General features: G+C 44.0%; 1 long non-coding RNA gene across 7 annotated transcripts in view; it reads right to left on the reverse strand.

Moving 5' to 3' along the window:
• Positions 1-3,931: 3,931 nt before the first annotated feature.
• The window catches only part of LOC143820456 (uncharacterized), an 89,871-nt gene continuing 68,386 nt past the window's right edge, over positions 3,932-25,416 (reverse strand). For all 7 annotated transcript variants that reach the window (XR_013225354.1, XR_013225359.1, XR_013225358.1 and 4 more), the window contains one exon: positions 3,932-4,222. This is a non-coding gene — a long non-coding RNA (uncharacterized LOC143820456). The remainder of the gene's footprint in view (positions 4,223-25,416) is intronic.

Here is a 25,416-nt window from a genome sequence, read left to right on the forward strand (position 1 = left end):
GTGAAAGTGTGCTTAGGTGTTCTGAAATCAAGGGCATTCATTGTCTTCTATTTGAAGATTGGAAAATCTTAGTGCTGGTGTAATGGCCACTATATGTTCTTACAGACTTATATAAATCAGTATGTTTACACACTTAGAGTCAATTTAATGGAGCATCTCTGTAGAGACAATGATAAATTGCCCTGAAGGAGCTTCAGCTTATTTATTTTCTAGAAGACACTGGTAAACCCAAATCCTTAAGGAACACTCCCTCTATGTATCACTAAATTGCCTGTTAGTTTCTCTGTTTTTGTTAGGTGATAGCTAATTTGAGCTTATTTTGAGAAGCTTGAAAGTACTTGAGAAAACAGTATTCTAAAATAAGGCAATGAATACTGGAGATGCAGAAATGAGTTTTTTGCTCAGTTTATTTCTCTTTATGGTGGTGTTCTTTGTATTTGTTAAGAAGGACATTCCTCATTCTGTCCTGTACATAACACAGATAACAACATGGAGCTAAACTAATGGAGCCTTTTAATTCTAGCTTCTGGGCATTCATGATGCTGGATGGATTGCAACAGTCCTGACCTGAAGAGCCACTTGCATCCCCAGTGGGGATATAAAAGGACAGAAATTTATTGATTATAGTTGCAGAAGTTTGGCTTGGCATGGAGTAGTGGATCCAGGTATCCAGCAACCTGTCTGCTACCCAATGGAAAAACTTTGTCCTTCAGCTCACCTGCTGCGGGGATACCCTGGAATGGCAGCTCAAATAATACCTGGGAATTCAAATAAGAATTCCTCTACCACCTGGAAGTGAGAGAAGCCTTTTAGCTGCAGAACTGGGCATGTCTCCCCAAGCCTCTGCCTCCAAGTGGGAGTGAAAGGAAGCCAAAAGTGAATGAAACCTAGTATGCTGGGTAGCAACTTAAATACAGGCCAGGCAGATCAGAGGAAAAACTAGCCCTCTCAGGTCTACTTTTCCAGATCTGACCACCATCTGCCTGGCCAGTGAAGAGGGCTGTAGGGCAGGTCTGTATATCAGACGCCACATGGAATCTGACCCAGCTTGCCATAACATGAGCAGGATAAAAAAAAACGGGGTCTCCCAGGACCAATGCTTATGAACTTATCCATTTGCTCAGGTCGTCATAGAGACCCTGCTTTAGGTGCTGCTGATATTTAGTGCTTTGGGAGCCCTATTTGGGTGGAAAGGTAGCACTAAAAATATTTGAGATAAATAAAATTTGTCTCAGTAAAAGACCGAGGCATAGCTCCAATACATAGATTCCATTCTTAAGAGTTAGAGCTGAGGTTGGGACTGATGGGTCCTTTACCAGTTTATATGCTTTCACTATAATATGCCCACTAAAGCAGCTTACTTCCAACTCAGTCACTAATTCAGTAGTCTCAGGGTCAAACTAGACATAATAGTGAATGCCACTATCATTTTAAGGCCTAACAATGTAATTTAAGAATGCTATAAGGGAAGCCCACAGTGTGGTGCCATGTGATTTTTCAAGTTCTGGAACAGTTATTTGTCTCTGTATATGTGTGAGGGTCTTTGGCATTTGAAAAGGAACAGGGAAAAAGACTGCATCATCCCATCATGCTGTAGGGCAAATCAAGATTGGGCTGTCATGGCATTTTTAATTGCCTTATTAAGCTTTAAAATGGTGGTAACATCCATAGGTACTGTCATAGCTCTATCCACATGGTCAAAAACATGGCATGCTGAAACACAGGTAGGGAATAGGACCCTATTTGATTTCATTGTTCTTTCCAAGTGTTCACTGTTATTTTGTAGGCTGACCCTGACACAAGTGAAAGGTGTTATGTGCATAGGCTCTGATTATACAGAGTCTTGTACATGAAAAGGCTCTGCTCACAAAAGGTCAGGATAAGCATAAAGATTAGGAGTAGGGTCACTTAGTACATTTTCACTCTGTATTTAGATCTTCACTATATCTAGATTTCTGCCTTGGAAACTGAATTATAACTAACTTGTAATAAGTGATTCTGTGAATACATTCTGCAATGTCCAGGGTGTGATGATGCCCCTTCTTCACTCATACAGAGTGCCTACCATCCCATACTACCTCTCTTCTTCAGGTTATGGTTTATACATAGATTAGGATGTATACTGGATATATACTTACTACCATTCTTGTCTCTTAAAATCTATGGAGAGTCATGACCATCTCACATCTCAGGTCAACTCTTTCACACCCAGAGACATCTACAGACAGCATAGCCCAGCCCCCATTAATAATCTGCCCTCACTCACACAGGGCTATTGGTGTAGGGACACCACCAACATCCCATCCAGCATGAGGTGACATAGGAGGGATGGGAAAAGGTTTGCTTGCTTTTAGAAGAATGCATCCCCATTCTTATATATTTGAATATTTCTGATAGGATTTTTGGCTATGGAAATTTATTCTCAGAAAATTATACCCCAACTATCAAAAATTTATTTTTTTTACCTGACCATATAATGTATGTTGAGATAGGAAATTGCCTTTTTGTATAACTATTTCACTATTAACTATGATGACCATTAGTTCTGTAGACATGAACCATGAAGAAATGACAGTCTAAAATATTTCATAGACAAGTGTTTGTTCATTCTATCTGCAGCTGCACAAGGAGATGTGATTATAGGCATGGGAGTTCAATTGACTGTGAAGAAAGCATCATGCATCAGTTTTACCAGTTGTGATAATGGCACATTATTAACTCTGCCTTGCATTAGATAAATTGCATAATTAATCTGCTTGTGTTGTACCTTTATTTTTTCCTAAAATGATAAACATATTAGCATTACCATACTGTCAATGCCATGCTTAAATTCTATAATTTGTTTTTTATAGATTCTTTAGAACAAAATGTCTTTTCCAAACATTTTTGGTTTTATCTAAATGAATATGAGATCATTTACCCAGATAGGTACTAAGTGCTCAATTGTGCTTTTCCGTAACAGTGTTCACAATCTGTTGTTTTCTCTTTATAAAAGCTACTGTTTCAATATGAACACATTAGTCATGTTAATCATAACACTCTGGCTGATGGCAGACCTAACTCTGCCAATCTCTTAAAAGCTGTTTGGGAAATAGGAAGAGAGTCATAGGCTGACACAAAGTTGAACTGCAGATCAGTGTTTTTTTAAAGGTACAACTAATGAATATATGAAACTGCCTTATATGGAATTAGGCCACTTGAACCTTTTAACTGGAGATGTAAGGAATTGAACCTGGGACATTCAGCATGCAAAGTAGGTGCTCTACCACTGAGACATGGTTTCTCAGTGCTATAATTTTCACAATTTTATCCTAATATATTACGAATCATCCTTTGTTGAATCAGAAGGGTTTATGTCTTTGATGTACCTTAATTAATATATAAAATTGTCTCTAAGTACTCATAAGAACTCTGAAATATAGGGAAAAGGGGACCTGCTCCTCTACCTCCAGTTTGTAAATTATCAGGGAGAAGGTTGAAACCATTAGACTTTACTGGGAATTAGATTCAACCTTGCAACATTTGTTACGCATTGATTTATGCTTAGAAAACATGGGATGCTCCACAGTTTACACCACTACATCATAAGCAACCACTTAGGATTATGCTTCTGTGATGGATTGCACTTTTAAAAACTTACAAGCGTTGTGTAATTTGATAAAGGACTGTAAAGGGTTAATTTTTCACAGAGACAGAGGAGTGAAAGGAGGATGATCCAGAGTCTGAAGACCAAGCCCTATGAGGAAAGGCTGAGAGACATGGGAATGTTCAACCTCAAGAAGAGGAGGTTGAGAGGGGACATGATTACTCTCATTAAGTATTTGAAAGTTTGTCACTTGGAGGAGGGCAGAGGAGCAGTTCCTGTTGGCAGCAGAGGATAGAATGTGCAGCAGAGGATGGGTTTAAACTACATGTAGAATGGTACTGGCTGTATATCAGGAAAATTTTTTTTAACAGAGTAGTACAGCAGTGGAATCAGCAACCTAAGTGCAGCAGACTTCACCTGATACTCAAGAGGTTGATGCAGAAACCATTTCTAGTGACACAGAAGAAAATTTACAAACAGCTCAGAATGGCAAATATGGGCAATTTGAGGAACACAGGTAACTTGTTTCAGGAAGTCCATGCTGCAGCAGAAACAGAAGATCTGATCTGATGGTGAAGCCAGAGAGACAGTCTTCAAGCCAGGAGCTCAAGTTCTTGTATTGAAGCCTTAGAGAAGCTGAAAATAGAAGAAGGATTTTTCAGTGTTATAAAGAAGGTTTCAACTGCAAACTTTATGGTAAATGTAAATGCTGAATGGGGGCAGTGTAAAATGTTTCGTGTAACCATGTTTAAGCTTTACCATGATAGAGATACCCTGGTTCTTAGAGGAGGGCAAAAAGAAGAAATTACATTAACTAGTTGGGGGGAGATAACCAAAGGTAGCATAGTTTGTTGTTGTTGTTGTTGTTGTTGTTAGGTGCGAAGTCGTGTCCAACCCATTGCGACCCCATGGACAATGATCCTCCAGGCCTTCCTGACCTCTACCATTCCCCAGAGTCCATTTAAGCTAACACCAACAGCATGGTTAGTGAGGTCAATTTGATATCAACCCTGACTAAATCTATTCCCCCTTGTAAAGACCAGCAATGGCACATTAAGACTGTTTTAATAGAGTTTTATTCACATGAAACATTTTTAAAGTCTGTGCATGTACTGATTTTACCTCAGAAATGTTCAACCTCTGGTTTCACCTGGCCTTTCCCCTCCATGTTAAATATAATATTGTACTGTGAGAGGGTAGGGTAGCAAGAGTTCTTCAGCAAAGAAGAAAACACATTGCTAGGGCAGCTTAGCCTATAATGTGAAAGAAAAACATAGGGGGAAATGGAGGCAAAATCTTGACTCTGAAGGTGGGAAGCAAACGGGGCTGTCATAGCCTCTTATTACAATAATTGGCTATTTTCTGATAAAACAAGCCTACAGTATAATTAGCATACAATGTGACTTTCATGCTGTGTTGCTCTTCCCAACACAATAAATGAAAAGGAGAAATCCATCAATGAAAATGAAGTCTAAAATGATACACTGAAGGTTTAATTATTTAGTTAAACATTTTTATACCCTTTCATTTCATAACAAGACAGCTTATCAGTCAGGACAAAAATGCTATAAAATCTAGCAACAAATAGAACTGAATGTGAGGAATCTATATAAGAACAGTGAATAAGAAAGGAAGCAGTATCGGTCCAGAAGAAAATTCTTGTTATCACCCACCCATGTCACTTCCAAATGTGCAAGATCCAAAACAGGGTTTCTGTTAACAACCTCAGTAAATGTGCAGACTTATGTGGCAGAAATCATTTAGAACGTTATGAGTTAAAACTGACATCTTGAATTGTGCCTGGAAGCTTAGTGATAACTAGAATTGGTGAAATATTGGAAATTTCCACACAGGTTATCTGTCCCTGGTTCAATGGTGCTAAGTGTGTTTTTCTTGCTTTTCCATTTGTGTACCTCCTGAGATTTCCCTGGCTTTTAAATGATCTTTCTCAAACCTGCTTTGCTCCAAGAGAAAGATCACAGTAAAAGCAGGATGGATGCTTTGTGGGAGAAAAAAAAATCAAGATTTTTCTTCATACATGGCAACCATTTTCCTTGAAACTGCCCCATGGCAGCCACTCCTCCAACACACCTAGGCCTCCTACATATCTGTGGGGCTTTTAAAAATTGGGTCTAGAATATAACAGGTTCTCTGAACTCTCAGCTTTCAATAAAAAAGAGTTAGTCTCTAGCTACTTCTCTCAGACCAATGCATAACCAATGTATGGATTGTGGCAGCGAGTCAGCCCCGATTATGCATCACGCTGCCACCATCCCAGCCCTGGCTCAGCACAGCACCCCGGAAAATCCGTGGCAAGGGAACACGGAATTTTCCAGCATGGCTGCTGCTGTATATAATGAGTCTTATAGAGATACACATCAATAGGCATATCCTTGAACAGACTTGACTTTTTAAAGTATTAGGAATTCAAAGATCCTATTATATCAATATAGCAATATTATAGCACTGAATTATTTAAAAAATTGTAAAAGTTCCAGTGGCTTAGAGGAGGGGATGCTGCTTGCTGTAGTGCTTAGGAGCGCGGACTTCTAATCTGGCAAGCCGGCTTTGATTCTCCACCTCTCCTCCACTTGCAGCCAGCTTGGTGACCTTGGGCTCACCACAGCACTGATAAAGCTGTTCTGACTGAGCAGTAATATCAGGGCTCTCTTAGCCTCACCTACTTTACAGGGTGTCTGTTGTGGGGAGAGGAAAGGGAAAGTAAATGCAAGCTGCTTTGGGACTCCTTCTGATAGAGAAAAGCAGCATATAAAAACCAACTCTTCTTCTTCCTCTTCTGCTTCTTTGGCAGGGAAACCATGGGGAAACCTGCCATATGAAAGCCCTGTTGCTGCTGCAGTTTGTTAGCTGTTGCAGAAGTAACAGGAAAAGCACACAAGGACATCTTAGGGTGGCCAGGGATATGGTGAAACAGTTATTGGTCTGGATTTAAAAGGTCATAAGGACTACTTCTGCAGCCTGGAATCTGAATTTACCAGGAAGGAAGTCCTGAGACCCAATTCTGCACAACCTTAACAAAGGACAGAGAAGCTGAAGACTAATATCACTTCTGGACTAATATAATCTCCTGCAGATTTAGGCATCCCTAGCATCATTGTGATTACACCACCAATATGTTGCTGATTGGATTAATTATTTCTGATTGTAGCCACTGAAATGTGTAGTTTGACTGGATTTTCATCTATGCATGGTTTTTTGAAGGAACAAGAAATTGTAATTTCCCACTCTACTTTGCATCTTTAACTGTGCCCCCTTCTCTCCCAAATGCCTCCAACAAGCATGGCCATGGTGTTACTTGTCTGATTTACAGATTTATTAACATATTCATTCAATACCAGCAGTGTAAGACACCATTTCTGGGACCACCTTTTCCTCCACCAGCTGGGCTTTTAAAATGTTATTCATTTTGACTTTTTTTACACATATATATGGGCAGGAAGATGAGTAAATGTATTGCTCCTCCATAGTCATCTCAGAGCCTGCTCAAGTAGGACAGTGTTGACTCAGAGCAACACTGAGTTCCCAATCATGGAAGGTTTAAATGAGTAGAATAGCTCTGGAGTTGCCTTTGTTATTAATGCCCAAATTGCAAGGGTTTTGCAATGTAACATTCCATTCGGCATGATCATTTTATCTATTCAATAAAGAATGATTGGGAAACACTGGCACAAAACAGCCCTCTGCTGCCTTTCCAGTACTCATTGATCAAGACAAACCTTTCCCTCTGCCCTGGCTCAGTTTGCACCTTTGCATATTCATGTTGCTCCAGGGCTCTCACTCCCAGGTCTAGAATTACCTGGTTTAGCAGGTTGCTGGATCCATCTGTTAATGATACAGGAAGTCCAGCTGGTAAGCTCAAAATCTACTAGATTAGAACTAGCTTCTAACTAGTTTAGAAGGGGTTTGGGATGTTTGCTGCACAAACAAACTAATCCTGGGATTGGCTCACTGGAATAATTCCTATCAGCTATGGTAAATTCGTCTTGTGAGCCCGTTCATAGCAAAGTTTGTGGCAACCTAAATACAGTTACATCCTTCTAAGACAAATGGGTCAGGATTTCACTGCCAGCCTCTGAGAATGAGATGTCTAAGAGGCATATCAAAGGGAAGTTTCATCTTTCAGCTACAGCGGACCTAATATTCATTTGAAATAAGTGTATCCAATAAGTTCTGCAAGGTGGTAATGAGTAGGAGAACCATAACGCCCACACAATAACAAACAAATAACATTGCCTTGAATAATTATGACCAGATAAAGGAGCATGAAGTCTTATGACACATTAAGAACCTCTTTGTTAAATCTTCATCAGTGTACTATAATACTCTATGCTTTCACTACAAGCCACCTTTAAAACTTTTTTGTTTGGAACGAACTCAGTTGCATCACATTGAAATGTCTCAAAAACTTATTTGTGTAAAAAATAAAACAAAAAACCTTCTAAGCAAAGAAGTTACTTCATTTGTCCAATCAGATTATGATTGATCAATCCTTGTGGGTATAGTTTAGCAACATTTCCAGAATATTTTCATGAAAAATCCCCCTCCCTTTTAAAGAAATATGAGCTCTTGACCCATTTTTCTCCCAATTATATAAAAGGAAACCACTTTGTGAAAACTGGAGCTGAATTTTGAAATAAAATATTAAACTCCATGGAATAGCATAGAGATGGGAAAAATCTTTTCAAAATATTCAAAGAGAATGTTTAATTAATTTTCATCATAATTTTGACTATTAAGGGAACATAAAAAGTTATACTTTGAAAAAGAACAGACTATAACTGTTTTCTCTTTACTGTCTGTTATGATAACATTGCCAAAAGAGATTGCGTGCCCAAGTGTGATTTAGTATGGGTAGAATTAAAATAAGGCATAAAACTTCCATATGTTTGTCATATGAATGTCAACAAATTCATGGATACAAAAAACTGTGAGGATCCAATTCTCACATGACATTGTGAAGACACTAGGGCTTCTACCCTGTCGCCATTTGTGTCATTGTGTAAGGTGCTCCTGAACTTTTGCTCTTGGCAGAGATGAAGAAGTGAGCAGCATCTCATGAAAGCTGCCCCCATGACCCATCTCCTTTGAGGGGGCTCTTTAAGCCTTGCATGATGGCTGTTACCCATAACAGCCATCCATGATGGCTGTTATCCACAGGCAGAATTCTCTTTGTACCCCTTCCTTTTTCTGATTCACTCATCCTCTACACAAAAACAAACACGTACACTCCTTTTCAGAAAAGAAACTATTGCTACAAGGAGCTGTCTTGAAACTGGCCACATTGCATATCTGGATGCAAAACATCAAGGGATGAGAAGAGAGACTTGTGTGAAGCAGTCACAAGCACATTTGGCATCAACAACTGCAATGTAGGGCTGTTTCTAGTGAGCTCCTTGTGGCAATTGTTTCTTTTCAGAAAAGGAAGGGTGTGTGTGTGTGTGTGTGTGTGTGTGTGTGAGGAGAGAGAGAGAAGGGAAGGGAAGGGATGGGAAGAGAATCCTTTTTGATGCAAATGACAGCAAAAAGCAGATCTTAAGTAGTCCCCTCCAAAGAGGATGCATGTCTAACACACACTGGGAACAAGGCAGCAGCTATTATGCAACTGGAGTGTGTGAAATCTCAGGGCTATTCCACACCCGTAAAATAAAGTGAAAGGCTTACTTTTTGCAGATGCCATATTTTTGGCATTTTGCATATCGCCAACATCCAGGTCCCAGCAGCAAACAGGTCCTCCATTTTAATGTGAAAGTTGGGGAATCCCGAAAAGTGGATTTCCCCAGCTATCTGGCACAAGCAAGAGAGCACCCAGCAAGCCACGCACCAAGGAAATGTGCAGAGCTGAAGTAGCATTATCTCCGCCTCCAGTGCCCACTCTTGCACCCACCTCCCTCTCCCTTCTACCGAATACGAGGATTTTCTTTTTCTTTTAAAGCAAACTATCTGGAGCAACGAATACATGTTAAATCACCCAAGCAAAGCAAAAACAATCCCCCCCCCCAGTTAGCACACAAAGCATGCCTCTCTAAAGTCGCCCCCCTAAAATTGGGAAAAAGACTGCTTCAAGGTTAATGATTCCAAAGGGGGTGTCATTAAAAAAAGCACTATGCATCTATGATTAGATGATTAGATGCATAGGTGTCTAAACAGAGAAGGTTTACTTTTTAAAAATTAGCTTGCATTGCGGGCCCTTTAAAACAGGGAGAAAGGTGATTGGCTGCCTGGCTTGATTGACAGGTCGCATGTATAGCACATTCCTCTCCTCTGCCATTTCAAGCCAGTGTGCTAGAGTGTCCAGAAGTGCGAGAAGCTGGCAGAGGGAAGGAAGAGAGTCAGGAAATGAGGAATGACCAGAGGTGCGTTATTTAATAACATTATGCCACGGCGCTGGCGTAACGCTATTTTTTTTCAATGTGCAGAAATGCCCTCATATTCTTGCCTCCATGCAAGATGAGGTAGTTATGGCCCTGCCCTAACTCGCGCTATAGGTGGGTGATTTGTAGCTTCAGTTACGTGGGAAACTGCCTTGCACTGTGGAGGTTGAACTTGGGCTCTTGGTGCTGGCCAAGTGCTTAGTGCTGCTGGTGCCCCAGCCCAGGCTGCTCACAATGCTCCACACCACCACCAGCCAGCCAGCATGGTGCAGGTGCCCCTCAAACATCCAAAACTCCCGCTGCTGCAATGGTATGGTGTTGGAGACAGCAGTCATTGTGGGTGCCCCCAGTGGGACTAACATCAGTAGCTTGCAAGCCCCTGGCCCACTGCTGTTCCAGGTGAGAAGGTCAGACTGGCCTCTGACCGAAGCAGCCCCCACGTTCTGCTGCTCTGTGGGGGTGGGCACAAGAGTCCTTCCCGTTCCATAGTCCGCATCCATTTCTCAGGTTAGCCAAGTGCTTCCCTAAAGATGTCTTCACATCAAAAAGATTTCATCATAAAATTTAGACAGATGGAGCTGAAAATGATTAGCATGGATAGCTTGAATTTTTCTTTCTGGATCTACTGAATATTCTAGTGAAACCCTAGAAGAGCCATCAAATTTTGCTGTTTGTGCACAAAAGCTTCTGGTATTTGTTGTTGTTAGGTGCGAAGTCGTGTCCGACCCATCGCGACCCCATGGACAATGATCCTCCAGGCCTTCCTGTTCTCTACCATTCCCCGGAGCCCATTTAAGTTTGTACCTACTGCTTCAGTGACTCCATCCAGCCACCTCATTCTTCTTTTGCCCTCAATCGCTCCTAGCATTAGGCTCTTCTCCAGGGAGTCCTTCCTTCTCATGAGGCTTTAGCATAGTCAATGAAGCAGAAGTAGATGTTCTTTTGGAACTCCCTAGCTTTCTCCATGATCCAGTGTATGTTGGCAATTTGATCTCTAGTTCCTCTGCCTCTTCGAAATCCTGCCTGTACTTCTGGAATTTCTCAGTCCACATATTGCTGGAGCCTAGCTTGTAGGATTTTGAGCATAACTTTGCTAGCATGAGAGCTTCTGGCATAGGATGTACCAAACAAAAATGTCAATTATCAGTTCCACCACATGATGCAACAGATATGGAGCAATATCTAACAGAATCCAAAGGCATAGTGGCTGGAAATCACACTCTTCTCCAAAAGCCAGACATTCGTGTATTGATTTTGGTTATTCAATGGAAAGCACTTGGCAAATGCTCAAATATGCTCTTTGTTATTCCTTTTAAGTGTAGGGATGCTAAATAAAGATAATGATACTATCAAGGGAAGAAATATGGCACATTTTGAGATCAAGTGAAGGCTGCGATCTTCAGACCATAAATAGGCCCTTCCAGTGATGTTACCAAATCAGCATATATGTGAAGTTCCTGTAGCTTGCAAAGGCATTCCCTTACTAGCATGGCACAGACAGATGCAGTTCTGACTAATACTAAATTTGGGATCTTAATCCTATATATACCAAAGTCAAGACTGAGGGAGAATAAGCTTTCCTAAAAAGAAAAAAAAAGATTTTATATAATTAACAGAAAAGAAACCAAATTTTTGCAGTTTGCAGAGTAAAATGCTTTAGGAAAACAGCTCCAAACTTTTCCCTAGTAAACTATCAGCCTATCAGGGGAAACTGAATGGAGAAAGCAAGACATATGAGTCAGGGCTCAAAGATACATCTCTGTGGAGATGGCCTCAGGCTACCCATGTGTGTGTATGTGGGAGGGGAGCTGACTTTTACCTGAAGTAGTGGTGGCAATAATAAAAGGAACAGCTAGACAAGACTAGTTTTGCCCACAATATGACAGAGATTATGACAATCTCTTATGTGGGGCTTTTGTATGATTGATGGGACAAACGTCCTGCATTCCATTACAGTCTTAGCATGACTCATGGCTATATTAGTTTAATACGGGACCCATGCTGAGATGTATACATGGGGAAACAAGCCCAATGGAGGTTTCTGTAGAGTGAGAGTCCCAAGGTTGGGCAGGTTGAAGGCAAAGGGACCCAGATTGACCCTCTGAGGCTTCAGGCCAATGCCTGATGATCTCTTTGTCTTGCATTCATCTTAGAGGAACTGGTGGACAAGATTCCTCTTCATCCTATACTACATATGATTCATGCTCTCTCTCTTTTTTTCTACCACCACCTGTGTATAACTTCTTTGTGCTCCACTATGACCTCCCTCCAACTATTGATGCTAGTGGTGGCTGCCCCAAGGGTTAATTGTGATCGATTCAGGAGGCTCAATCAAACTGATGTGGATGGAGCATTAGCTTCAGTAAGACTGCCCACTTGCTCCTTAGATACACATCCCTCATGGCTTGTTAAAGCAGGCAATGAGAGAATTAGGAAGCCTCTCTGGGAGATTATAATCTGACCCTGTCATCAGAGGCCTTTCTGGAAGGTTTGAAGGAGACAGTGGTCTGGCCCCTGCTGGAGAAACCATTGTTGGATCTGCAGGGCCCTGACAACTACTGTCCAGTTCTGCATCTGTCGTTTCTGGGTAAGGTGATTGAGTGGGCAGTTGTGAACCAGCTACAAGCATTCCTAGAGGAAGCATCAGTTCTGGACCCATTCCAGTCTGGTTTCCAGCCTGATCATGGGGTTGAAATGGCACTGGGCACCCTCATGGATGACTTTTGGAGGCAGTTACGGGTCTGAGATGGGTCAGAGCTGCCAGTGTTGCTCAACCTCAGAGCAGTGTTTGATACTGTGTAAAGCATGAGATTTTAGCTCACTGCCTCATCACCAAGGGGATAGGGGGGTCAGCCCTACAGTGGCTGATCTCCTTCCTTCAATGATGGGGACAGAGGGTGGCTGCCAGGGAACAGCAGTCGCATCACTTCAGTCCCATGTGGAGTGCCTCAAGGCACAATTCTCTCCCTGATACTATTTAACATCTATATGTATCCCCTTACACAGCTGGTCCAAGAGCATGGGCTGGAATATCATCAGTATGCTGACGTTGCCCTGCTCTCTCTGTTGATGGGCAACCAACTGAATACACTCCCAGTTTTGTTGTCCAGGCCATGAACGGGTGGCTCCAGCAGAGCTGTCTGAAGCTTAATCCCACAAAGACAGAGGTTCTGTGGCTGGGAAAGAAGAGACCTGGGCTGAATCTGCACAGAGCTTTTACTCCAATCCCAGGTTCAGTCCCTGCTGTCTTCACTGAATGTGATTTCCAGTTTGATTTTGGGCAATTTAAATTTTCCCTCTGCAACAAGCAGGATTGATCTGGAGTGACCTGCTTGACTCACAAGCGCGGGGCCGGGAAGCCTCAAGGCTTGTTGAAACCCCTGGAGGTCCCAGAACGCCCCTGGGAAATCATCTCCATGGACTTTATCACGGACTTGCCCCTCAGTCAGGGGAAGACGGTGATCTGGGTCGTGGTGGACCAGTTCTCTAAACAGACACACTTTGTGCCGTGCACAGGCCTGCCCACGGCGCAGCGCCTTGCGGAGCTATTCGTCTCCCACGTCATGAGACTGCACGGGTTCCCCCGTAAGATAATCAGTGACCGGGGGGCCCAGTTCGTTGCCAAGTTTAGGGGGTCCCTAATGCACCTAGCGGGCGTGTCCAGGGGCCTCAGTTCTGCCTACCACCCCACCACAAATGGCCAGACCGAGAGGGTGAATCAGGTGCTGGAACAGTACTTGCGTTGCTTTCTGAACTACCACCAGGATGATTGGGTCTCCCTCCTCTCCCTGGCTGAATATGCCTACAATAACGCCCCGCATGCTAGCATGGGAAAATCCCCCTTCGAGGTGGTGCACGGGTACGCCTCCCCGCCATTCCCCACTTTGACCAAGCCTCCGGGAGACCCCACCGCCATTCCCCCGGGGGTGGATGAATGGGCCGCTAGGGTCCTAGATGCCTGGGGGGAAGTGACTGATGCCTTGTCCAAGGCAACAGCCGATTTCAAGAAATGGGCCGACCGCAAGCGGCAGGCCCCCCCAGCCTATGCAGTAGGGGACGAGGTGTACATTTCCACAAAGCATTTGAAGAACCGGAGGCCCTGCAAAAAGCTCAGCTACCAATACGTGGGCCCCTTCAAGGTAATAGCAGTATTGAATGAGGTCGCTATAAAGGTGGAATTGCCCCCGGCCTACCGAAAGGTGCATCCCGTGTTCCATGTTAGCCTAGTAAAAAGGGCTCCCCCGCCCGACGCCTGGCACCCCAAGTCCCGTCCTCTGCCACCCGTCATGGTGGGCGAGGACACTCACTACGAGCTTGCGGACATAGTTGATTCACGATTCTTTCGCAAGCAGCTCCAATACTTGGTGTCTTGGAAGGGCTTCCCTGACTCCGACAACGAATGGGTGGACGCCAAAGACGTCGCTGCCCCCCTCCTCCTTCGCAAATTCCACTCCCGCTTCCCGGACAAGCTGGGCCCAACCCCGACCGCTGCAGAGGGATGAGTGGGTTGGAGGGGGGCCTTAAGGGGAGGCGAGTGTCATGAACCCCGATTCATGCCATCCCGATGCTGCATTTCTCACACTTCTCTGATCTTACCGGCCGACTCTGGCCAAGGCCATAAAGCGATAAACCTGTCCTCTGGTCTTCTTACTCCCTTCCTTTCCCAGCGGGAGAGGCTCCATGCGAATGTATCAATCTTACTGTAAGTGTTCTTGTGGAGACAACCCAAAGTCTCAACAAAGTGCCAACCGCTTGATAAGGTTCCGGGCCATCTGGCGGCTTGGGAACCAACTCTCCTCTGTTACTTTTCCACTCTCCCGCCGAAATACCTTCGGCCCCCCTCCCCTATTTGGTGGGCTCTATAACTGCCCCGCGTGTTCCCTTGTATTTTGTTATTAACAAGATCTTTGCTTAAGAAGATCTTGGCTTGCTTTAGCTTTCTGTGGACTTTGCCTAATAAAGCTCTTTCTTGAAATTTGTAACCGGCTGTTGGATTCTGAATGTGCTTTTACCTGGGACTCCACAGGCTGGGCTCAGCCTGATTCCTGACAGACCCTACCTTTGCCCCACAATATCCTGGAGGGGATATAACACTCAATATTTGAAAAATCGGCATGACTAAAGGTGCAGCTCTCTGCAAACCACACTGACACTCCAGTTTATAAGACTAGATTTATTTCAGATATTACCAGGGTGGCAAGGGATGCAGAACTATTACCAGGGTGGCAAGGGATGCAGTCCTTGCTGCCTGGCATCCTATTTCTATATGGTGGCCAACCAGTTGCTCTAGAAGTCCAACAAACAGACCATAGAGACTAGTGCCTTTTAGCACGGTTATTTTTTATAGTAGAGATTTATGGCAATGGCTTGTGCCCAGACCAAACACCACCATGTAACATATGTAAGACAAGTAGACTGAGGGAAAAATACATGTGACATTCAGGTTTTGTGACTGGAATTCCAGATATATTTTGAGGCATTAAAAAGAAGCCTTGGCAGGAATTCAACAGGAATGGGCACTGAAGCACTGGAGACATGTGAATTCATGCAGTTTCCCAGATCAGAAACATCCTCTACACCTCAATGGCACTAAGCCATAGTAGCAGTAGCGTATAGGGAGTAGGGATGCCAGTTCATTGGTATGCACTTAAAGACTTCTTGGGAGCCACTTTCTATTTTGACTGTCACAATCCCTGATCCAGGCTTTCACTTTTTATAATTTTTAACCACTCTAACACAAATATTTCAGGCTGGAGGGCTGTGAATCATTTCCCCATCCATACCTCCTTTTCTACTAAAAAGTCCACCTTCAACTTTTGAAATGTGAAACAAAGTGGGTCTCTTATTTTTCCTTTATACAAAATCCTTTAATCCTTAAAACATGGAGCATAGCAGCTACCAGTCATGATCTCATAGAATCATAGAGTTGGAAGGGGCCATACAGGCCATCTAGTCCAACCCCCTGCTCAACGCAGGATCAGCCCAACGCAGGATCTCTTACCCCTGGATCTTATAGTATTTGCCATGGGTTATGTGGATTGATGAGAATATGGGAGTCAACAAACATGCAGATGTTTATGACATTTGTGTGACATTTCTTGTGTTCACATTCTCGCATGAAAGAAAACACAGGTTACCAGAGCTGGGAGGTGCTCTATGGTTAATAGTTAACAAAGTAAGTTGTCTAAGAAGCTGAGATTTGGAAACAATAACAAGGCTTAACATTTCTCTTTTTTAAAAATAACAAATAGCAGTCAAATCCTTCCTGTCTAACCAATATTCGAAAGTTGCTATTGGACTCCCTGCCTATCTGTGGATACCTCCTATCCCTTAAATCATAGAGTTGGAAGGGACCTCCAGGACCATCTAGTCCAACCCCCTGCAGAATGTAGAAAATTCTCCCTCCAAAACCTCATTCCATTTTTAGTTGGTCAATGGGTGTTAAAGTACCTCAGCTTGTTTCTCCCACTCTAGTATTCTACTCTGTGTTTCATACCTGATTTGTCAGACCTGAATGGGGGGGGGGGGTGAAAAGATGGCAGAATATTCTACATTTCCTCACAATGAGTACATTTCCTCACAAGGAAGATCTTTATAGCTGAACCATAAAGATTTTGAAATTCCGAGGGAGTCATAATATCACTATTCTGAAACAGGAAGTGACTTTCATTCCACTGAGTGAGGGCAGAGGGCAGGGCACATCACTGACAGGTCTTCCACCATTAACAGGCAAGTGGCAACCCTACTGAGGAGAGTTAACCTCCCTTTCTACAGCACCATGGTCATGATCTAGATGTAGCTATCCTGTAACTTAGTGGTCCCCAACCACCGGGCCGTGGCCCGGTGCCGGGCTGCGGCTCCCTCTCCCCGCCCCCCCCGCAGTAAAAAACCTCCCAGGCCGCAAGCTTGCGGCCCAGCGAGCTTCTTACTGTGGGAGGGGGGAGAGGGAAGCAGGGCCGCGCATGTGCATTGTGCATGTGTGGCCGCGCCGCGCATGCGCACATGCTGAAATCGCACTCTGTGATTCTAAGGGATAGGAGGCACTTTCGCGCATACGCGGCATGCGCGGCCGGGCAATCACCCTCCCTGCTGCTGCTGGTCCCCAGCCTCAAAAAGGTTGAGGACCACTGCTGTAACTTTTATGTGAAGTACTAAGTCTAGCATTTAGGATAATACAGAGTTTGACATATTTGATATGTTAGTTTTTTGTGATGGTTAGGTGCAAAGGGAAGCAAGAGGATTTATCTTGGATTGTAGCATGATTTAAGGAGCTTGATGAAACAGGACAGAAAATAAACCCATGCAAGCTGGGAGAAAAATCCTATCCTTACACTTTTCCCTATCTCTTCCTAGCTATTTCTCTTCCCAGCTTTCACTCTGTCTCTGTTTATCTCTCCACCTCACTTCTCCCTCTTTTGCCAGGCCATTCTTGGCCCATACCAATTTCCTCCTCCAAACTGCTCATCATTTTCTCTCTCTTTCCTTGCTTTTGCTGCTTCCCCCCAAGGCCAGGCAGGGTTACCTAGACTCAGGATCTACAACTTATGTTACAAGAACAGTGCTAACTGTTGTCTTGTGAGACTTTGTGAGAAATCTCATTAGGCATTTTTAATTTAAGGAAGTTTGACCTGCTCCACTTGTTTTGATTAAGTGTTAGGATTAAAAAAAAAAAACTCTAGAGATTTTCCTAGGATGGCTGGTTCTAGGTTTGCAGAAAATTAACCCTATCTATACATGGCCCTGTTGTGCTGTATTTTTTATCCATATTCTAAGGCCATGTTTAGAATTAGAGATATTGATAGAACTATTCTCCATCCCTCTAGTAAACAACTTGCTAAGTCAGGATACATTCTCAAGAGTTTTCAGAGATGAAACTGTATCTCCCTGGTGAGGTAAATACCCAGTGCCCACACTTGCCAGGGGAAAGGCATCTAAGAGCTACTATTCTTGGTTGTGGATATATTTGAAGTAGTGAAATGTCAATTTAATTTAATCTAGCCTAACAAGAGATGGCTTGCTCTATCAGTTTGACTTCTCTAGAAGAAGGAAATTGCTGATTTTCTGTAGTTTTTCTTTCTTTACAATGTTGTGATTTTTGTTGTCTCAAGATCACAGCAAATATCACCAGAGAACATGTCCTCCTGATCCACTCATACACCATTCTTAAATGTTGAATGGTTCTGAGATGGAACAGGCCTGTTTTGGCCTCTAGGCCCTATTCAACCATGCCCTCCAAGGTTTTTACAACACATGGAGAGGTTTTTCTTTCTCTCTTGAGTAACTCACCACCACCACCTGACCTTTGTAAGGAATTACCCACAGAGAGGGTCAGGACTCCCAGCTTCCCTTCCCAGATCTGAGGCCTTGTCTCTGTGTCTCCTGCTGCCCAGTACTTGGTCTCCATGGGGACAGTTTACTGATTTGTGTGCCCCTTGAGAATTAGCCACTTCCCAACTGCCTTGACTTCTACCAACCACTCCTTTAAAAATAGCATGTCAGAGACAATGGAGGTCTACATGGTACAGAGAACTGCTACCAGTATCGATGTTGCGGTTAGTAAAAAGCAAATGCACTGCACCAGATTTAGTAAGGGATCTAAAAGAAATTCCTCTATACCTCTTTATACATGCACTACCGCGTGTTAAAATATAGGACAGGCTCTTTGGCTTAGGAAGCTGCTGATATTTACAGAGTTTCCATTACGTTGTGGCTTCCTTCAGCTGTCCAGGCCAACATGTGGCTAATTGTCTCCATCCCCAGTCCTCAGTTAAGAATTCTGTCTGCTCTCATGGACTCAGCACCAAAAAGCCCTTCCTTCTTGCTCCACTGAGTTTTATCACCTCTCTTTTCTCCACCCAATGACCAGGGTACTTTATGCATTGGGCTTTTTATCCTCTGTCAATCTGAATAAAATCTCCTCCTGTCCACCTTATTTGATTTCCATTTTGTTATTGAGTGCTTTAAATTTTCCCTCTGCAATGTCTATGATAGATCCATGATGATACTATCTTTTTTCCAAAATACCCAGGAATGAACATCATGTGCTACATCTGAGAAAAGTACTCCAAAAGCCCCAGAATTGCAAGTGTAGATGTTGCCATTTTTCCGGATTAACTCCCTTCCCCTTCTCCGCACCTCTAACACTAACGTAGCGTGGTGGTCTGTCAGTGACTGGTCAGGGCGTCAATTCATAAACTGCAGGAGAAAGTTTCCCAGTTGCTATTCCCTCACAGGATTTATTTTTGCCCACATTTTGCCCTCTGTTTTAAAGTGACTGTGCTCTAAAAGTCCACAGTTCTATGAACAGAGATTTGCCTTTTGGATTTACTTTCCCTCCCTTGTTCTCTCTGAGGCTGCTGCCTCCCCTACCCCCTGCTTATGCAGGAAAAGAAACAAGCAGCCTTATGCTCCTTGACCCTCTCCTAGCTTGTGCTGGCTGTAGAGTTTGGAGACAAAAGGAGCTTCACATAGCCATTGCTTCCCTCCTCCTGCACTTCCCCAATCAAGCAAGAACGAGAGAGACTGAAAATTGGGACAATGCAAGTACAGAAGTCTCCAGAATTTCCCTCCTGAAGTTTTTCTAGTATTTAACACCTCAAAAATATCTGTTTCATGCTTGAAGCAGGGGGGAGCTTGACCATCCCATTGTCTACATCTATTAGCATTTGTATGAAGCTGGGCTAAGTCCAGAAAGCATTCTAACTGACTCCCCCCCCTTCCTGCCTGTTCTTGGCCGAGAGAGGGGAAAACAACTTTTAAAACTCAGTGAAGGTTTTGCTCAATTCAAACCTCCAAAGAAAAAATGTATTTCTTCACAGTGTATTGCTTGCCATACAGACTGCAAAAGTACCTCATGAATTATAAAATTTCTGAGACAGATGCATGAATAGTGCAGAAGATATGAAAAGTTGGTTGTTAAACCCTTAACATTAATATAGTATAGAGCAGTCAAAGCAGTTTAAATATACAATGACATTAGTGTTATTATCATAACCACATTGCTGGTAGGAAGGTGAACCATAGAAGTTGCCTGGAGCCACACTGTGAATATGTAGCAGATTTGAAAAGAAAAATCAAGCTGAGATTATTTTTTTAAATCCTTAATCTTGTAGTTATTACATGTATTAATTTTCTGTACCCTGCTGGAAGTTCAATCCTGAGGGCTGTCTGCAACACAGAGGGAAAGTGTTGTCTTAACCATGACACTACTAATCCATATTCTGTAGGTGGAAACCCAATAGCCAGCCGTTGGGTGACCTCTGATAACCCTCAGTTTGCACAGGCCACTGCTGTAAATTTCTCCCTTCTGCCACACTCATGGCTACAGTGTCTGTACATTCACCATTGCGGCTCCACCCATGCTGTATGGCTTATCATACACTTGCAGTGCTGCGGGAGAGTGTGGGAGCCAGATACCTCCCTTCCCAGAGAAGCCATCCACCCCTTCAGACCACCCACCAGCCCATTCCAATGCATGCTATGCACTGCAGCAAGTAGTGTGTATGCATAGTTTGATCAGCCTCCAAGGGGCGATTGGACCTAAATTATGCTTTATAGACTAGCAATACAGCATCTGCTGAAAATCTAGTCACAGCCACCCTCTGAGGGGGTCAGAGATGGGGAGGAAGGGGCAGGGTGGGCATGGGCACAGAGCTGCTGTCATTCAGTGAAAATCAGTTAGAGACACAGTTACTTACCTGTCAATGGGGAGGCGTTCAAGTTTTGGGTTGCATGGGTGCCTATGGGCTATACTATGTTTTTTGCTGGTGTAACTTTCTGCCACTGATGGGGGCATTGATGGGTTGCAATAATTTAGAGAGCCTGCTAAATCCTGCCATGCTCCCTAGCCTGTGCACTTCCATGCTGACACAGTGATCTATGCCACCGGCTTTTTATTCAAAGACAGAAGTCAAGGATTCTATGAAGGTGTTCCCACAGACAAAGAAGAAATGAGCCTTACAAGGAATTTTCATCTTTCTATTTTTCAAGACAGTCAGAGAGAATAAAAAAAACTTTATGCAAATAAGAACGTTGTTGTGCTAAAGATGCATTTAGTGTTATTACTGTGGAAATATTACTCCACTTGAAGGGCAGAATGATTTATGTAGTTTGAAGAAGCTTTCCTGTTATTTGCAGGAAACAGTACGGAGAGTATGGAGGTGAACAGGGCTTTATTTTGTCTGTCCACCCTAAAATATGAGCACCATCTCATGACGAAGGCTTGTTTTAGCCGGAGAAAGGAGCAAACTTTAATTTTTGATCCCTCCTATAATATTACTGCCTTCGATCACAATATCTGTTTATTATCATTATTAACAGTTTTGATTATATCCCCCCCTCCTGGTTTTAATGCAAGACAGAGCAAAAAATGTTCTCTGCTGAAGTGTGCAGTCTGAATAATTAAAGATGGATTCATTTCTGTTGTCCAGCAGACAGTGGAGAATACAAAGACCCTTCTGCTGCTGAATCCCTGATCCTCATTGTTGAGAACCTAGTTGCATGATACACACTGATACGTTAGAAACTTGCACTACCCATTTTTCCTCCAGGAAAATTTACATTAGAATGAATGTTTGAAATGGTGAAACAGTGGATGTGAAAAGAGGGGCAAGCAGAGCCTTCTGCTTCTTCAGTAGTCCAAACTGTGTATTGACTTTGCTTGGAAAAAGAAATGCAATTGAGGTTCAGTTTTGCTGGTTTTAATGTATCATGCAATTAAATATTGAAATTAAGAAGGAACTACCTGTAAGGGTACAGATTTAATGGTTTCTTGTTCTCTGACCTCTCTACAACAGTGGCAAACCTGTGGTCACACAGAACTCACAAGCAAAGCAAAATGGAGACAGCTATCCTCCAATGAGTACCTCCTGCACCTGGGACATTTATCTACCTAATATTGGCCTTCTGGCTGAAAAAGAATCCAGACACACACGAGAGAAGCTAATTGCTCACTGTCCTTGCACCAATAAAACTGCAAGGTCCATAGTGGGCTGGCTGCTGCAGGGGAGCTCATGCATCCCAAGACCCACGAAGAGATCACAGAAAGATCTACTCTGAGCAGTTTTTAAAAATTCTTTTTCTGTGTGCCATTAGCTTCATTTCTATTGTTCTTCCTAGCCCATATTCTGTTTCTTTGTCAGAACAAAACTTGGCAACATGCTGGGAGTGTGCAGTGGGAATATCTGAGGATATTCATCATTCATCAGAAGTAGCCCATTAAAACACAGCCAATACTCAGCCTGGCCGACTGTTGATTCAGCAGAGGGTGGCTGGAAGTGGACGTGATCACTCAGTAGCCTGTCCGGGGTATTCGTTGCATTAGGCAGCACGTGTGCATCAGCTGGCTGGGTGGGACCAATGACACCTATAAAGGTGCCATGTGCATGGGTCCCACCTCTTGCCCAGGACGCAGCAAAGAAGAGTTGGTTCTTATATGCTGCTTTCCTCTACCAGAAGGAGTCTCAAAGCGGCTTACAGTCGCCTTCCCTTTCCTCTCCCCACAACAGACACCCTGTGAAATTGGTGAGGCTGAGAGAGCCCTGATATCACTGCTTGGACAGAACAGCTTCATCAGTGCTGTGGCAAACCCATGGTCACCCAGCTGGCTACATGTGGGGGAATCTGGAATCAAACCCGGCTCGCCAGATTAGAAGTCCGCACTCCTAACCACCACACCAAGCTGGCTCTCCAGCTGCTTGCTCTCCACAGTGGCTGGCACTGGCATGAGGCCTGCCCCCAAACCTCTTTCCACACCTTGTTGGTGGGTGGTGGCTGGGGCAGGCCTACAGTGGAAAGAGCTGTGGCCTCCTGACAGTGAGCCTAGGTGAGAGCAGGCCTGGAGACACCAGCCACTGCAAGCACTGCTGATCCTACCATGGGGGGTGGCTAGTGGGCTGCTTACTTTTATTCCTTCCCTCACTCAGAAGCTGGCATAACAGGAGAGCCATAGCTCAGTGACAGAGCACCTGCGTCTAATGCAGTAGGTCCCAGGTTCAGTCCCCAGGATCACCAGTTTAAGGATCAGTCAGGTGGGATCGGAAAGATGTATGTCTGGGACCTGGGGAGCTGCTGCCAGCCTGCAAAGGCAGTGCTGATCTTGGTGGACTAATGATCTGATTCAGTATAAGGCAGGTGAGCAGCCAACAGGGTGTCATAGGCTACCCTAAGCAGTGCCTGCATGTTTGCTCTGGTTGGGGACCCCTAGTACAGCTTAGACCAGCCCGATCTCAGGGATTCCGGGAGCTGAGCTCGTGTTGGGACTGGCCAGTAGTCAGAGGGTGAACTCATGGGTTAACAGGGTTATGACATGGAAGTAGACCTCCTTTGAATATCTCTTGCCTTGAAGACTGTCCATGGGGACATTAGGTTGCCAGGATGTGATGGCTGTCATGATGGGAATTCAGGTCTGGAAGAGGTAACCACCGATGGCTGGACACCCCATCCTCTGGTGAGTCATTTGGTGGGGATAAGGACAACGCCCCCAAGGGAGGGCGGTATGGGATGAATGTGAGTTAGCTCGCGAACACCTCCCTTGTGGCATAAATGGTTGGCCTCTGTATTTGGGGGATGTATATTTCTCTACCAAGCTCCATACACAGGGAATGGGCTGGCATAGCAGCTGGCATGCATCTGCAAAGGAGCCAAGTACTGTCGAGAAACCAAAGTACCAGTTTCTTCATGTGGATAATGCCACAGCAGGACAGAGTAGCCAGAAGACAATATGCAGACTAACTACCACCTGAAGCTCCTGAGGAAAAGCCATACAATTCAACCAAGCATACCCCATCCCATGGTTTCCCAGATGCCAATATGTCTTTCAGGAAATTACAGGGTGCTAAAAATGCATGTACCACCCATCACCTGATTACAGGCATCAGACTGGAGGGCAGGGATCAGGAATAACTAAGTTTTTTGAGGCAGCCAATCAAAGGTCAGGAAATTGAAACTATTTAGAACTGTCCTGTTTCCCTTATACTCTCCTGCAATATGGAATGGGATAGTCACTTGAGGACGGAACAAGAATGAGGTGTGTGTGTGTCTCTCTGGTGTGAAAAGGAAATCCCCCTCCAGGCTTCATGTGTGGTAGAGTTAGTGCCTATAATTAAGCCTGATTGTAAAGGGTTGTTTACACACAAGAGGGTTCTGGTTGTACTTGTGTGAGTTAGATTATTCATTTTTACACCAACAAAGCATCCTGAGGCATCAGAGGATGGGAGGAGATGCCCAAATATGCCACTCTTGGCTCAATGGTACTAGGAATCTGGAAGGGAGGGAAGTTAATGTATTAGTATTTACACTATGCAGTCTGTGCACTTGACCTATTATGCATGGCGACAGCTATGCCGTGCTACTGCCGTGCCGTTGCGGCAGGGCCAGAAGCCCCACCGTCCCCCATGTATCCACAGAGGGTGCGGGGAGCTCCACCAGCTGTGCCAGTGCCATGTCCTTGCACACACAACATGAGGCTGGAAGCACCGGGAGCGTTAATTAGTGGTGGCAGCAGCTGCTGTGGGGGGATTAGGGGCAGGGGCCCCTCACTGCATGATGGTGGGGAGCAGCATGCTGCTCTCCCACCATGGTGGGGGGGTCGCCCCTGTCGTCTCCGTGGAGCCACGGAGCCTGCAGGGGTGAGAGGCGTCCCTGCAGGACCCATTATGCAGAGGGCTAGCCCGAACTAGTCCTTGCCTGGAGTCCCAGAACTCCAGAAGAACCCGCGTTTCATTAATGTGGGTCTTCTGAGGGCCTGGGTCGGGCTGGGCCCTGGATGGCAGCGATGTCTGGCATAATCAGGGATTTTCCCTGTTGCCGCCATTTCGAGCATTCCAGCTCATGCATAATGGGTTGTTGGGAGGTGAGGTGACTTAATTTGACTCTTTGAGGCATGTGCAAAAAGCAAAGTGTGGCTCATGGTGGAGAATTTGGAGCCAGGGTAAGATTGCCCAATGCTGGTAAGCCTCATGGGTAGGCTTTTAGGAAACACACACAATGCTAGGCTAGTTCAATAAGATGGATTGTTAATTTTGTAATTTATAGACTCTCATTTTACTCACACATGTAACTATTGTTTGGGGTCTTTATTTGGAGGGTTTGATGATTTTCTTGGAGCTCTCCTTGTTTCTGTGAACTTTGACCTACATTCCTAATTTTATTTCTGCTTCTTTTTTCACAGAATGTATTTGTGTTAATTGTGTACACTGTGCTTATGGCCTACATTTGCCATGTGTGTCTTGATCATCTGTTAGATGACCTCAACCTGAATCTCACAAGGATTCCAACTAGCCCATTTCACCATATGCCTTGTTTCCCTTGCAGGCTGTCAGTGAACATGCTGAGGTAATTTTTAATATAATCTAATCTTGACATGTTTTTCTCCCACAGGAAATGAGTCTTGCTGGAAGAAAAATGTGGAAAGAAACCTTATACAATACAGTCCTGTGC

Source organism: Paroedura picta, chromosome 1 (assembly GCF_049243985.1).
Source record: "Paroedura picta isolate Pp20150507F chromosome 1, Ppicta_v3.0, whole genome shotgun sequence".
Classification (NCBI taxonomy): Eukaryota; Metazoa; Chordata; class Lepidosauria; order Squamata; family Gekkonidae; genus Paroedura; species Paroedura picta.